Raw genomic sequence first — 14,192 nt, 5'->3', positions numbered from 1 at the left:
CCACCACCCACCACGGTCCCTCTCCGGGTTTTGAAGACTTTATGCTTCCTTCACCCTGCCTTTTCAGAACCTGTTTAAGGGGAGGTAATCTGATAAGATCACTCATACTTAGGTGCAAATAAGACTTCAAGAGTCACCTGCTCAGGCATGTGTTTACCAGAGGTCAAAGATTTTAAGTCAAAAGAATGAATCTTTAACTGAGGAATTTTAGGAATTAACTACTTATTGAGGGAGGTATTCATTTTCTCAGATATTCACTTCCCTATGCCTTTGTGTTCCAACCATGGAAGTAGTAGGCAGTGTTCTAGTTAGACTAGCAAACACCCAGGTGGGCACTGGTGACTAATAAGGAATAATAAAAAGGGATAATTTTCTAGGTAGTCATGTTTTTATTTAAATACATACACACCCTCCAGGTTTCCTGTTTCTTCCGTGGCTACTCAATATTTAAGAAAGATGTATTTAATCTCTACTTAAGAAAGGCAGAACTTCCAAATAGAGTATTATTGCTAACAATGTCATTGTTATAGAATATATTTTCACTCAACTACGGGAAGCATGAGCACAGGAATTAAGGCAGCATCTGTACGGTGCATTTGCCATGTAGATATACAGACCAGGTGGAAGGGCTTTGTTTCTTTAAATGGAAACAGCACCTTCTTTCAGAGAGAGAGGTCACAAAATACACATTAAGTTCCATTTTTTAAACCCCATTTTGAATTATCTAAACATAATTTCTCTGAACCCAGCAACTTTAGCGGGATCAGCATTCTGAACTGAAATGTTAGCTTTGAACCATGGTTTGGGACTGACGGATAGAGCTTTGGGCAAATAATTTGCCACATTAAGACTTTTACTAGGCCGGGCGCGGTGGCTCACGCCTGTAATCCTAGCACTCTGGGAGGCCGAGGCGGGTGGATCGCTCGAGGTCAGGAGTTCGAGACCAGCCTGAGCAAGAGCGAGACCCCGTCTCTACTAGAAATAGAAAGAAATTATATGGACAACTAAAATATATATATACAAAAAATTAGCCGGGCATGGTGGCGCATGCCTGTAGTCCCAGCGACTCGGGAGGCTGAGGCAGTAGGATCGCTTAAGCCCAGAAGTTTGAGGTCGCTGTGAGCTAGGCTGACGCCACGGCACTCACTCTAGCCTGGGCAACAGAGTGAGACTCTGTCTCAAAAAAAAAAAAAAAAAAAAAAAGACTTTTACTAGTCTTGCTCTACCAGTACTATTTAGATTAATGGGCAATATTGAAGTCAATCCTTCTAACAACCAAATGAGGCAGGGATTGCTACAAATTTCATTTTATAGCTAAGAAAAATGAGGCTTAGGTGACTTGTTACACATAAAAAGTGGTTGAAACAGATTCCAGCCCAGGTAGTCTGTTGAAAAAAAAAAAAAAGCAGTTTGAATTCTTTAAACATCAAGGCCAGATAAAATTCCTAAGTTTCCTGCTGTCTCTAATCATCATTGTCATCATCATCATATCCTCAGTTTCTTCTTTGTGTCAGATATTTAAATGTATTATAGATTGCATAATGTTTAATCCTACACATCATGGTTTAAAGACAAGAATTTTTATCCAGTTTTCATACTTGAGACAGTGAATTTCAGAGAAAAATTGTCAGAAAATTGTCCTGGGCAGGGTCTCCTTGCTAAACAAGCCCCCAAATCTTCCCATCCTCCTTTCTCACTAGTTGGGAATATACTTGAATCATCCCAACCATCGAAATTCAGTGTTACCTCTACTTTTGAAAACCTTTGGGCAATAACACTGTAAATGAAAAAAACACCAGTTCCCTTTTGTTTAAGGAGATCTACTCTAATATCTGCCCACTAACTTAATATTTTTTCAACTTTGCTTTGGTAAAGACGTAAAGGAAATTATCAACTTGACCACTGGTATTTTGCACTAGTAAAGAATACCTGTGAGAAGAGTTCCCTTCTACACATGCACAAACACATGCATGGGTTTTTATTAATACATATACTAAGATACTGAACACCATCCTATTTTTGTGACTTGGTCTCCATTGAGAATAAAATAGTGCCACCTGGTGGAAGTTGGGAGATGTGACAACAGCACCTTCCAAGTTCACACAGTTTTGTTCAATTTGATAAATATCTGCTTGCTTCCACTCTAACCGACCCAATCTGCAGGATAGCTGGTCACAAAAATAAATAAGATGTGGTTTCTGCTCTTGAAGAACACAGAATTGAGAGGCTTCAGGCATGAAAACTGCCAAGGATATGCCCTGGGCAAATTGCAGCACAGAGGAGAGACGTGCCCCAAAGGAGGACCATACCCTAGAGGAGGACCTTGCCCTTGCTGGGCAGTTGGGAGAGGATACCTGGAGTGGACGATTCTTGTCTGGTGGACCCCAGAGAAGTGGTCAGGTGTAGAAATGGTAGACCAGAGGGAACAGCATGAATGATAACACAGAAGTAAGAAAAAGCATTGTTTTTTTTTTCAGAAAAGCAATTTGTAATCCTAGAACTTAAAATTTGGTAGGTGGAAGAAACAAAAGATGAACCTACTGTAGAAAGAGCTATCACAGACTGGTCACAGAAGGCACAGGACACCGTACTAAGGAGATTGTACTTTACTGTTGCAATTGAGGCAGGAAGATAGTCAAGACTTAGTAGATTGGTCTGTTGGTGGAGAGGAGGATAGATGTGAAGCCTCAGTCTTCCAGTTCTACCCATGAGAGAGAGGCAGGGCAGAGGGAAGTCACAGGAAGGCCATTGGTATTGGACTCCCATTTGGAGAGTCTTAAATATAGATGTTAGGATTATCTGCAAATGAGACTGTATTGTCAGTCTCAGATAAATACTATTAGTTTTGAAAGAATATATTATATTATCACATAATTTTAAACTTATATTCTGATATTAGCCATATTTCCTGAAACACAATCTGAATTTTTATAAGTCCTATAATTGTCTCACGAATAACAGTTTTGCTTATATTGAAGTATTAATTTGTTCAATGTATTTAACGTATATATTTTATAATCAATGTGGCATTTTGCTTTTATGTGTTAACATACTGAAAGTTTCACAAAGTAAAAATGTCGTAGGCCTTTCTTAAGCTCTGGAAAGATCTAGGCAGTGGTAAAGGATTGGAGAAAGAAAAGACAATTGAAAAATAGTTTGGAAGATATATGAGCAGACAGGGCATATATTCATTATAAAGACGAGGTGACGACTGATTGGCAGATTAAGGAGAAAGGAGAAATCCAAAATGACTTTCAGGATTCTGCTGAAGTGACTAATGAATGGTAGCACTTTGAGGCACAGGGTGAAGGAGGATGAGGCATTTTTTTTGTAGGGAAAATAAATAGTTGCATTTGGGATTCATGGAGTTTGATGTTCTTGAGAGCTAGTCACATGGATTTGTCTAGCCTTCAGTTAAATACGTGAAACTGACGCTCACAGTAGTGGCTAAGGCTAAATATAGAGATTTGGGAATTATTAGTTTAAGAATGGTAATTGAAACTATGAAAATGGTTGAGATCACCCAAGGAGAACGTATAGCCTGCGAAGAGCAATGAACGGAGGGAGCCCCCTTGGGACTATTCTTAAGTCTGCAAGATTTTTTTTACAAGGGCAGGTGAGTTAACCTTTCTTGTGAAAGCTGTGACTTCTAAAGCCATCTTGATTACATGAATGTTTAAAGAAAAGGAAAACAAACAAACTAGGTTTAAGAGAGAAAATTTTAAATTCTCTGCTAAATGTTGGGACCAAAATATTTATCATAGAAGTAATTTGAGTAGAAATATAGCAGAAGATAAGGATTCCAGGTGGAGAGGAGGGAAAATAATTGGAGAGCAGGAAACTTCATGGAAGATTTATGAGCATAAAGCAAAATTCTCCAGTCAGTTTTACAGTTTTGATTCGGTGTCTTCTATCATTACCAGAAAAAAAAAAAAAAAAAAAAAAAAAAAGGCTAAGGATAAACTTTTCATGGCAATTTAATGAAGAAAAATGAAAAATTTGGAATTGGCCTCATTTTTCTTTCTTAGTAATAGCTGAGCCAATTTCTTGAAATGGACACACAGAGAAAGCATTTACGGCAGGCTGAAAAATGGCCCCCAAAGATAGTCAGGTCCTAATTCCTGTAACTTGTGAATGTTACCTTACATGATAAAATGGACTTTGCAGACATGATTAAATTAAGGACCTTGAAATAGAGATTATCCTGGATTATCTGGGTGGGCCCTAAATACAATCATAAATTTTCTCATAAGGTGGAGGCAGAGTGAGATTTGACCCAGGCAAAGAAGGCCATGTGGCAGAAGCAAATGTAAGCAGAGTCAGAGAAAGAAGATGTCATCTTACCGGCTTTGGAGATGGAGGAAGGGGCCATGAGCCAAGGAATGCAAGGTAAAATGCTCTAGAAACTGGAAAAGAAAAGGAAAAGTGTTATCCCCTAGAACCTCCAGAGGGAGTACAAGCCCAGTTACACATTGATACCAGCTCATCAAAACTGATATTGGGATTGTGGCTTCCAGAATTGAAGGAAAATAAATTTGTGTTGTTTTAAACCACTAGGTTTATCGTAATTTGTTATAGTGGCAAAACAGAATTTTAAACTTATAAAATAATTGTTCTAGAGCTCTCCAAAGGTATTCCTTAAAATCTCTACTGAAGCAAAATAGACTTTTTTTTAATGTGTTGACAAAATGCAAAATAAACCCTCAAAAAAAGTTCGCCTAGTTCCAAATCTATTCTCTGGAGAACTTGGATCTTCAACTATAATCTCATAATATTCAACCGTGAGAGTGATGTGACCAGTACAGTTGGCTATAGGACTATGGAAAATTTGTTGCCCAGGATAGGCTAACAATTTGTCAATAAATGAATAAAGATTCATTTATTTAGTAGGCAGGGTCACTTCCATCATGGTGTTTAGTTGTTGTTGGTTTTTTTGGGTTTTTTTTTTCCGTTTCTGTCTCCTTTGATTAGAGAGGGACCACATTTTGCTATTATTGAAAGGAGTTGTCTTTGAGGTCATTAGAGCCATAGTTCTGAATTTCCAGTGATGTCCTCCAGACCCTGATAGATTGGTAATCTAGAACATCTAGACTTCTCCATAGTTTGCTCTCTCCTCAGATAATGTTAGAAACACGAGACCCAAAATGCCCTGCATGTTCAGAGGATGGAGATTGTGCTGGCTTTGGCGTGTGAGCTCTGAAAGGGATCTCGAAGTTCCTGTCAACACACTATTGCTTCCTGATTGCTGTGTGTGTGAGGGTCTGGCTCATCAGATCTCCAGCATTTTGGGGGGACTACAAATCATACCAGCTCACATGTAGACACTTATATATGTACATACACCCCTCAAGTGTGACAAAAAATTGGATTGAGGACTTCATGGAAAACTGGCCGGGTTATTTATGTCGCCCAAGTTTTTGATTAACAATGATTTCTATTAGCTCTTTAGAAATATGTTTTACTTAAAATTACATGTCAAGATATTTATTCAGAGAAATAAAACATCATAAAATCTCCATAACAGATAAAATAAATGAAGTGTATGTGACTATTTATTGGGTTTCTTTTTTTAATTTTCTGGAGATATGACATTTTTAAAAATAAAGTTTGGAGTAAAATTATGAGGTAGGATATAATGAATTTCTGAAATATACTAAATATATAGGTGCAGAAATGTCACTGTTGCTACCCTGGTCTGATCAATGGGAGGCATCCAGGTGATACATAACCTACTGAGAAAACTTGATTTAGAGAAAAGACAGAGAAGGATTCTCCATGGCTAGACAAATGGGGATAGAGTTTTGATAGAGTACATGTTATGATAAATATCAACTGCACACTCATTAACATATTTTTATTAATATGTTATATTACTTTTAAAACTCTACGTTAATCTAATTAAATCTACATGTTGATGATCAAGATATAATGCAAGACTCCATGCCAATGAGCATGTTAAGTTGGGTCCAATTGTTGAATGAGTATCAATAATTTTCTAAGATTATGTTTATTAAGCTTTTAAAATGTTAATGCGTATATACAAGACAGGGTAAGTTATGGTATCTAACAATGAATGATAAGGTCTTACAATGCCAAAAAATATGTGGAAAACAGTGTGTGTTTGTGGAAATATATCATAACCACATTTCGTTCTTTCTAGTACAAAATCCATTCTGTCATCTGCAGATGAACATTCATAGTTGCAAATTTAGTTCAGTTTTCAAAAGAAAAATCTTTGAAATGTATAAATAGTATGGACTGGCAATAAACATTTATTTTACTGTGCTCTTTTTTCATTACATCTAAGGTTTGAAAATTCTAGGACTATACTGACACCTAGAGGAAATCAGCTTTAAGCATCACTTATTTCCGGTGGTTTTTACAGCCTCTTGTAGATAAATTTCCCGTATTTAGGGCTGATTTACAATGCTTTACTTTTCCCTTCCTTTCCAAGGAGACATTCAGTTTAGTTTCTACAGGAGTATCTCATAGTAAAAGTATAGCATAATGTAAAGAAAAGAGAAGGAAAAATTAAGAAACTTCATCAATTAATGAAATAAGAAATCATGCCAAGATTAAACTGTGTCCTTGTCACTCCGTAATGCCCTGTTGTGGATGCCAGAGTGACTTCCTGAAGTCAGTACTTTAAAGCTAATTTAAAAATTCAAAGCAGATTCATTTTATTTTTTAAAAGTATTATGCAGTTTATTTGGAAGAATGTTTATAGTGTAACAAAAGTATATTATACATATATGCCTAACAGTTTGGGACTTGTTCTATGTCTACGCACGCTGTAAGAATTTACTTATGTGTTTTAATCTAAATTGAGGAATCAGAACTAGATATGCATAGTACTTGATTCTGTCTCAAATACATGTTCTTGCAGAATTTAAATGAAAACATCACAGTCTCTCAGACACTGAACAGGGACCACTAAACGTATTGGGAAGGGTTTTAGTCTTTCCACGGTGAAGGGACATAAATACAACTTGAGTATGGGAGAGATCTATTTTGAGGTTGCCTCACAAAGCTGTGAAAGCACAAAAGAGGCAGACGGTGCAGCCACAAATGAGGCTTCCGAAAGGAATGTTGCCAAAGCCAGGAGCTCCCATAGCTATTTGCATAAGTGCTAGCAAAGTTCCTCAGCCGATCTGGTCCTGCACCCCAGACGCAGAGAAGCAGATGAGGCAGCAGATGACCGTTTACATTGCCAGGGTGTGTGAACCAGGGAACATCCCCCACATTACTCACTAAGTAATGAGGAGGGGACTTAGATATGTTCCACAATTCAGATGGGCCTGCCAGTTGGCCCCTGGGCTTCATTCTGTGTGATCCACACACAGCAGAGACACTCAGGAGGCAATGCAAATGAATCAACAGACAGCGCTGAGGTCCCAGCAGCAGCAGGCAAGGTACTGCCTATGCAACAGGGCGTGATGACAGATAATTAGCTGTGACATGCCCCTCGATGGCAGCGGGATGAGCGCGTTCAGTTGGAAACCAGTGTGCAACATGGTATCATGAACCAAGAGATTTAACTTTGGAGCATAAATTCTTTTTTGCCAAACCATTTTTTTAAGGAAGTTGTTGGAAAGAGTTAAGTTTTCCTGATTGTAGGAATAAAAATTAAAATGTATTAAGCACTTACTACATTCTAGGCATTCGGGATATTCTTACATTATCACTTTTGATGTTCTAAAAATCCCTACTTTGTAAGAATCTCCCTTATTTTACAGATAAGAAAACTGGGGTTTAAGGAAATGCTGCAACTTGCTCAAGGACACATTGCTAATAAATGGAAGAGACGGGAAGCCAACCTAGGGCTGTTTGGATCCAAGTTACTCCTATAATGTCAGAAACAGATGTTGACTTTTTTTCAAATGGAATTCAATAGAAGATCCTCTCCTCACCTTTTTTCTACTCTTTAAATTTCTCTTATATTGTTGATATTTTTATGTCATACTATTTTTATTTCTTCTTCAAAGTGTTGAGTTGGTTATTTAAAAAAATTACTCTAGAGGATAGTGTTGGAACAATTTGAAATATTTGAATATGGGATATGTGTTAGAAGGTAACATTATATCCATTTTAAATTTCCTGATGGTTAATACTGTAGTTACATAAAAGAATGGCATTGTTCATAGGAGGCACACACTGAAACAGGGATAAAGGACCTACTAGCTGCTATTTGCTTTCAATCTTGTTCAGGAAAAATATTAATAATAATAAACTATACATAGGTATACATGGAAATTGAGTGACAAGGCAAATGTTCAAAATATTGACAACTGGTAAATCTAGGTACAATGTACATGGGAGTTCATTGTATTCTTGCAACTATTCTATAAATTTGAATTTTTTCAACGTATGTTAAAAATGAATTTTTTTTTTTTACTCTTGTGTTAGGCCAGTTTTGAAAGCTATAGGTGTGTGTACATCTGCAAAGTTAACCATGACTTTCACTATCTGTATTCTCAGCCGATTCCCATAGCTGGCTAGCCCTTTCACCCTTGTCACAAATTATCAGTGTCTTTGGTCCTGGCATAATCATCTATTGTATGTGAAACCATTTGGGTGATATGCCACTCACTCTTCATTTTGTGGTCCAGAAGGCCTTGATGATCAGTGATCATGATGAAGGGGGATAATGTATACAGGAGAGTTTTAGTCTATAAAGAAGATACATTTTCATCATCATTATTGAGTTGAGAATTTCAGCCATGTGGAGGTTATTAGTCACATAAACACATTTCCACCAAAATGAAAATTTCATGTCTTCTACTTTCAAGGATCACATGAACATTTTTTAAATCAGCAAAGGAATAGCAGATGTCTTCACTGTTCATTTCAGTTGGAGGCATTTGATGTTCATAATCAACATTTTGAAATATGTTCATAGCTGCCATCTTGTGGTAATAGTCTATTCAATTTTTAGCAGATCTATTGACAAAAATCTGGTTAAATCTGAAGACTAGAAAGAAACAACAATGCAGAAATACATCTTACGACATGTCAGAAGCCTGTATTTTGAAGCCAGAATATAAAAGAATGCCAGAGCGTATTTCCATGTGTAATTTACTTATTTAATCAAATTGATTGATAACTGTGCTTACTCATTTTGGTAAGTTTCTATTTGAAAGCCTTAACAAATTTTATTCATTGTTCTTTTTTTCCCCTTTTCCCCAAATTAAAAGTGTATAGTTTTCTACATAACAGAGGAAAACATTAAGAATAAATTTCTGCTTAGAGATATAAATTCTGAAATAAATCATTCTTCACTGAGGTTCCCAGAGGCATCATCCTTGTCTTTAAAACTTCCAGTTTAAAAAGTCAAGGTTGATGAAGAACTACCAAGGTCCCCTGCTCCAACCTCCTCCCATCACACCTCTTGATACGATTATCAAGCTGCTTCCTCTGATTTTGCCTCTGTTTCTAAATAGTATATTTAAACTTATATTTCTTATCTTTCTTCTAAATTTAGGAATAGTATGTTTTGATGTTTTACTAGGGATAATGAAGACTTAGGTTTTATCATAGCCCTCCCACCAACCGTTTTTACTTCACCCTTGCCTCCATTTTCCAATTTAGTTATATCACATTTGTTGTTGTTATTTAATCAATGTTTTTACTATTTACTACAATAACATTTTCTTTCTGACACAAATGGCTGTTTTATTAGCATTAATAATTTTCTCACTTTTATATTTGTCTAGTCTTTTATGTACTTATATGAATTAATTTCTCTAACTTAGTAGAACTGAATATACATCTCAAGAAAACTATTTTACTATTTTTCTCCCTCTGAAGAGAAACCTTTTATATTCTCTGTCTCTTTCACGTGACATGAAATGTAGTTATTCATTTGATCATTTCAAAGTAATAAATATTAACTTTTGGGGGGGGGGGACTGGCAGACATTATTTTGGCTAGTTCAGTGCTGAGTCTCTCTTCTTTGCAAAGGTTAGTTTTAGAACTTTTACATACAAATCATTCAAGTGTGTAAGATAGGTCCTAAAGTAAAGGTATGTATTACTGATGTTCCCAAGTGTATGAGAAAGACAGTTTATTAATTTACAAGGGGGTGCTTATTTTACCAACTGTTCATTAATATGCTTTTTTCTTTTTTCTTGTTATAAGAAACAAACCAATCATTTCATATTCTTATTTAAGCATGGAATAATAGAAAATGAAAATGGTAAAATTTTAGTAGTAACTCCTTAAGGACATAGGAATTATTAAACTACTTATTTTGATTATAGAGTATACTTGTCTAGCAATAGAAATATTTGCATTCCCCAAATATTGCCCTCTGGATAATCAGTTTTAACAAATTTTGATTGTTTAATCCCCCTCCTTGCCCTGAAATCATAATTATTATCATTAATTTGCATTAGCTGTGGCATCATTATTCTCTTCAAACCATTATTATTGTTTTTAAGAAGCATTTATTCATAACTTATTAGATGCAGACACTTTACTAGGGTGAGGATAGAGAAATATACAAAAACTTAGCTCTGTATTTCAAAAAACTTAATAATATATTTAGAAAATAATTATAAAACTAATATTTATTACATTCATGTATGTATTTATTTATGCTAGAAAACATTCAGTGTGATGCCTTATCTACACAATTACATATTTCCAACTGGTTTTTGAGGCTTAAGTTATTTCTGGAAAAGTTTCTAATAGATAGTTAATTCCTCCTGTATTAATTCTATAGTCTCAGTCAACAATATTGCCTTTTTTAGGACCTTATCAATTTCATCTTTCCTGCTTTCTAATAACTGTGTTGGGTTTCATTTATCTTTCAGTTCCATGTATACTTCTACCAGTAAAATATGTCCATTCTTTCTTTCCCTTGGTGGACATTTACTTTTCACTACACTAGAAATTGGTGAAATGACGTTGATTAGCCTAGTCATTCTGATCTCTGTGCTTATGAGACAACCACCTCTTTTCTGTGCTGTTTACACCCTTGCTTTACCTCATAATCTCTGTATTATCCTGTATCCCCCTTACCAAATGAAATGAGTGGTAAAGAAATATAAAAGTAAGTGTGTTAACAGGAAAGTGACTAAGATATTTCTCTTTAATAACTTTGGAGTGGTAACAATAGGACACTACATATAAATGCTTGAGAAGCTGCTTCACTTCTCTGGAAATTGGTAGGCTTGGATTCTAGCCTTCATTATCTTCTTCCTAGTTGTATTGCCTCGTACAAGTCTATTCACCTCCATGGCAGGCAGTTTTCTCATCTGGGTATTAAAAAGCCAGACTGGATAGTGCTAAGATTCCTTCCAGCTTTATAGGAAAATTCCAATGGAGGAAAATTAGGAAATGTACTATGTTGAAGATAAATGAATTTGGTTTAAACCCATATAAATCCCTAGTTTTTAAAATTCTCTTCCACTTTTACTACCCACAGCTATATATTAGGATACAACAAACCAAAGAAAACATGGATAAAGTATGATTTCTAGTATAATATCTTGAAAATATTGCAGTTAATTTGTTCTTTAAAATCTTCTGACAACAAAGCCTTCTTTAAGAACATTGCCTTGAGTTCAGGAGAATTGGGAGGAAATTTGTGGGTGCCTCGCCCTTGATGATTAAGGGCAAAAATTACTGCAATATATGCTTCTGAAATAAAAAAGTATCATAAAGGACTTTTATTAACAATGATATGCCAAAAAATCAGATAATTTAGAAGACATGGCTAAATTCCTAGAAATAGACAATGTGTCAATACTGAATTATGAAAAAAAACAAGATCCAGTGACTTGCTGTCTACAAGAGACTCACTTTAGATTTAAGGAAGCATGTAGGCTGGAAGAGAACTGGTGTCAAAAGATATTCCCAAATGTTAACCAAAAGAAAGCATGAGTGACTATACTTTTATCAGATAAAATAGACTTTAAGTAAAAAATTGTCTGTAGGGATGAAGATCATTATATAATAAGAGGGTCAATTTGATAAGAAGATATAACAATTATAAATATATACCTACCCAATACTGGAGCACCTAATTGTGTAAAGTGAATATTGGCATATCTGAAGGGAGGAATTGACAGCAATACAATGACAGTAGGAGACTTCAATATTCCACTTTTGATAATGGATAAAACATCCAGGCAGAAGGTCAATTTGACAATGTTCCCCTTACAGTATGGCCTTAAAGTTGCATATATGCTCCAGATGTTACTTGGACACAACAAATTTTTTTTTTATGTATTAATGAAGTCCAATACATAAGCACTTTCCCCCCTTTATCAATGGCATGCCGTTTTCCCCCTTTATTGGTTACATTGCACCGTTGGCTTATCTTCAATTTGAATTCCACTAAAATCTCCTGGTTACTTTGTAAAGAATCCTGCTAGTTCCTATCTTTCTCTACTGTTTAGTTTTGCAATCACAACTTTTGAACTACCAAATTTTGCGTTTTCCCCTTTTATATTTCATCTCTTTCATACCAGTCTCTCTTTTTGGCTTTTTAATATGTTTAAAAATCTTTTTTTCTATTTTATATTTGCTCTCTGCTCATCATGATCTTCCATTGATTGGTTGGTTGATAGAAATTTTGACCAGTGTATAGCAAAGAATAAAATACATAGCATTATTGGATATTCATGGACTGAACTCAGAACAAATGTCCCATAACCAAACCATAAAACAGTTATTTTAATAGCCAAAACTTCTTTTTCCCTTCATCCAATTTTAGAAATTACATGGAGCTGGAAGTGGACACTATTTCTGAAATCTGTTTCATGGTAGGAAGATAGGATATAACTGAGGGCCACAAAAGTAATAGCTTTTTATTTTTCATTGTATTAGAAAGTCTAGTCAGGCATTTTTACTCACTCCATGTATACGATAAAGCTCAGCTCAATTTGTAACATTCACATAAAATAGGTGCTTATACAAGAAAGAATGAGTTTAAAGTTGTATGCAATTTGTTTTGCAGTGAGTGCATAATAATCTCATTCACTATGTCTTATAAGAGAACTGAAAAACTGAGAACAGTGCAAAATCTCCAACGTAGCAAATGAATATTATTTGTAATGAGTAATATAGCATATTATAGGAAGAGTAATGTTCACCCAATCAAGATAACTTCCAAGATCTTACAGAGTTGTGCAATAATAGAAAGAAGTTCTTGAATGCAAGGAAAATAAAGCAGCACATTTAGAGAGAAAGTATCAAAGCTATATATATTTTAAATAACAACTTTATTGAAATTTAATTTGATATTTGGATATGCATATGCATTGTACATGTACACATTTACTACAGTAAAGCTAATCAACATATCCACCACCTCACTTTTTTGTGATAAGTTAAGACCTACTCTCTTAGCAAATTTCTAGTATACAATAAAATATTATTAACTGTAATCACAATGCTATACATTTCATCTCTAGAACTTATTCATCCTAAATAACTGAAACTTTGTACCCTTTGACCAACCAACATCTTACTGGTTTCCCCACCCCTTCCTCTGGTAACCACTATTCTACACTGTGCTTCTATGACTTCCACTGTTTTAGATTCTACACATAAATGAGATCATGTAATATTTTTCTTTCTGTTTCTGGCTTATTTCACTTAGCATAATGTCCTCCAGATTCATCTATGTTGTTGCAAATAGCAGGATTTCCTTCGTTTTTAAGGCCAAATAATATTCCTTTGTATATATACACACACCACAATTTCTTTATCCATTCATCTGTTGACATAAACTAGGGTTATTTCTATATCTTAGTTATTGTAAATAATGTTGCAATAAACAGGAGAGTGCATATATCTCTTTGAGATGTTGATTATATTTTCTTTGGACAAATACTGATAACTGGGATTGCTTGATCATATGGTAGTTCTATTTTTAAGTTTTTGAGAATTGCCTTATTGTTTTCCATAATGGTGGCTGCATCAATTTACATTCTCACAACATGTACAAGAGTTCCCTTTTCGCCACCTCCTTGCCAACACTTGTCTTTTTCCATATTAGCCATTCTAACAAAGGTGCAGTGATATCTCATTGTGCTTTTAATTTGCATTTCCCATGATTAATGATCTTGAGCAAGTTTTTATAAACTATTGGACATTTATATGTCTTCTTTAGAGTAATGTCTATTTCCTTTGTCTAATTGTGTTATATTTTTGGTTGCTATTAAACTGTATGTGTTCCTTCT

This window comes from Eulemur rufifrons, chromosome 7 (assembly GCF_041146395.1).
Source record: "Eulemur rufifrons isolate Redbay chromosome 7, OSU_ERuf_1, whole genome shotgun sequence".
Taxonomy (NCBI): domain Eukaryota; kingdom Metazoa; phylum Chordata; class Mammalia; order Primates; family Lemuridae; genus Eulemur; species Eulemur rufifrons.
Note: the sequence above shows the minus strand (reverse complement) of the source record.